The sequence below is a fragment of the Castor canadensis genome, chromosome 16, assembly GCF_047511655.1.
Source record: "Castor canadensis chromosome 16, mCasCan1.hap1v2, whole genome shotgun sequence".
Lineage (NCBI taxonomy): Eukaryota > Metazoa > Chordata > Mammalia > Rodentia > Castoridae > Castor > Castor canadensis.
This window is the reverse complement of record NC_133401.1, coordinates 45260405-45263412: the sequence shown is the minus strand read 5'-3', so window position 1 is coordinate 45263412 and position 3008 is coordinate 45260405.

The window sequence follows — 3008 nt, the reverse complement described above, 5'->3', positions numbered from 1 at the left end:
AAAACACACCTTAGTGCCCTTTCTGAAGGGACTGTCCATTAATGTCTGGGGTTACTTTATAACAATAAACATGCTATTTATTGCTTATGGCATGATATTTCAGTTGTGTCTTAATGGAGGTTTTTTATTGCAGAAATTGCCTGTAATTGAATTTTAAATGGTTTAACAGATACTTTATCAAGAAGTTGTCTCTAAAAAACAAAGAAAATAACAGACTGGAAAGGGTACAGTGGGAGAGGTCTGCTGTGATCAGAGGTGGACAACACCAAACATTTGAATTCCCAATTGAAACTAATTTATTTTCTAGACTATGTAATTGCTTAGGTCCTTTTGATTTTGATAATGTCATTAATCACTCTTGGAAATTAATTCATTAACAGCCTTCAAGAGAAATCCTTAGATTAGTTCTTATAATGCCTTCAACAAAAATTTGTTGATTATTACCCAGCAGAATAAGGATCAGTGATCAAATGCTGCTCTTCAGGTATCCACAGTTTAGTTTGGGTGGTGGGAATTTAAGTAATTATGATAGTGTGAGCCTTTTAGTCAGGTGACTTTCTGTGTGGGTCAAGGAAAAAGCTACAGAAGAGGCATCTAGACTAGTTTTGACCTTCAGAGCAGGGGTGAAGCGGCAAAGGACACTCACTCCACTGCTGATACACATCATTTTTCCCTTAGATTGCCGTACCACAAAGACCTTAAAAGTATTTTAATTATTTTGCATTATGTTGTGATTTTTTTCCCCAAGTATTAATAGCAAAACCAGCTGTGGGAGGCAATTGTAGAAATATAAGTTAATTGAGATATTAAGTGGGAAATGGTAATCACTGTAGATTAATAAATCATTCCAGAAAGGAATGGAGCTCTAAGCTATAGTTAGCAGTATGTACACTATTCTTAACTTTTCCTATCTTCTCCACATTATGACTTAATAACTAATTTTATTAGAAAATTCTGCAGTGATTAAATTGCATCCTTATGAAAGTGAAACCAAATGCACTGTAATTGAAAGGTTATTTATGCCCTAAATTTCATTTGTAAAATAACAGTTGTTTAATATGGGGGAAGGTGGGGTAGTTTGAAAAGAAATAAATAGGTGTGAATTATTACTCAAGTGGAATTGGATTTTAGCACATGTGGGTGTTCTTCTTGCTTAAATTTAGTCTCTTACTAAATATGTGGAAGGTTTTATTTTAGAAATTGAATTTATTGCTCATATGAAAGGCACAGGTCTGGTTTGGAAAAAGTTAGTGTTAGACATGGAACTGCTTTTGAATGAACTTCATATTTTCCCTAAATGAATATTTAAATGCTACAAGATAAAAAATTTATAATAAAAGGAAGGTATTTGAAAGCTGCTGTTTAAAAAAGGAATGTTGAACTAGGAAGGCTAGAAAGGACAGTTGAAAGGCTGGGCTCAGTGGTTTATGCCTGTAAAGGTTGGGAGGCAGAGATTGGGAGGATTGTGGTTTCAGGCCAGTCCAGGCTTCAGAAAGATAGTGAGACACCCCCATCTCAACAAAAAAGTCTGGATGTGCTGATGCGCTTATCATTCCAGGTATGCAGGTAGCGTTAAATAGAACAATTGCCTTCCAGATCAGTCTGAACCAAAAAAAAAAAAAAAAAACAAAACCCAAGAAACAAATAAACAAAACCACAGACCCTACCAGAAAAATAACTGAAACAAAACAGGGCTGGGGAGTGTGGCTCAAGTGTTAAGAGTGCCTATCTAGCAAGCACAAGGCTCTGAGTTCAAACTCCAGTATCACCAAAACCCAAAACCAAAAAACAATAAAAAGAAAGCATTATGGAAGATAAAACATTTAACCTTAAAAGACTGGTCTCAGAGAAAGCAGGAGGGAAAAAAAAAGTGTATTTCAGGTAGAGGACAAATAGACATGGAATATACACAGAGAAGTGTGCATACTGTGAACTAATCACTGCTAGGTGCATTTACAAATGCTCTCACTGGGTGGCGGCAGGGCTTGGGATGTAGCTCAGTGGTGCAGTCTTGCTTAGCATGTACAAAGCCTTGGTTTGACCTTTGGCACCACAAAGAGCAAAACCAAAATGCAGATGTTCTCATTGGATCCATTCAATAGCCCTCCATAGAAAAAATAGCTGAAGCTCATGTTAGAAAAGTTAAGTAACTTTTCCAAGGTCACCTAGCTGGTGAAATGATAAAGCTGGGAGTTAAATCCATGTCTGACTGTGATTTCAGTACTAGACATTAACTTCTAAATAGCAGTAGCTAATTTGTACAAAGATTGTACTAAGTACAAAGGAGAATTGGGAGAAATTGGGAAAAGTAAATGTCTTTGAGAAGAAAACTAAGGAATTTGAACTCAGGGCCCCATGCTTGGTAGGTAGGTGCTTTACCACTTGAGCCACACCCCCAGCTCTTTTTTTTTTTTTTGCTTTATTTTTCAGATAGTCTCAAATTTTTGCTTTGGGCTGGCTGTGATCCTCCTATGTAGCAGGCATGGGCCACCATGGTATTTGTCCTTCCTGATCACTCTCTATCTTTCCCTTGGTGTGTTCTTTTGATACTGATTCCTAAAGAACTGCATGTTGCCTTTGGCTTCATTTATGTTTGTTTTGAGCAGTGGGGAAAAAACAAACACTACAGGTGGAGGGTGAGAGAAAGGTGAGGTCAAGATATTTGTTCCTCCCTTTCCCCAGCAACAGGTGCCAGTGGCCACAACTCTGCCCCATTAGCCTTTTCTTACAGCTGAAGGTCTTCTGGCTTCTGGCAACCACTGCCTCTTGTTGCTATCTCAGGCTTCCTGGCCCCAAGGAGCTTGTTGATTTGTCTCAACTGTGCTAGCATCTTGTAAATGGTTCCTTTCATTGAAACTCTTCAGTTTCTGCATTTGAGTGTATCATCTGTGGCCATTTCTTCATGAAATTTGTTTAATCCCATCCACTTTTTAAATGACTTCGTTTTCCTAGGAGTATCAGTGAAATTACAGGTGACCTAACAATTTTCACTAGGATCCTGTGCCTAG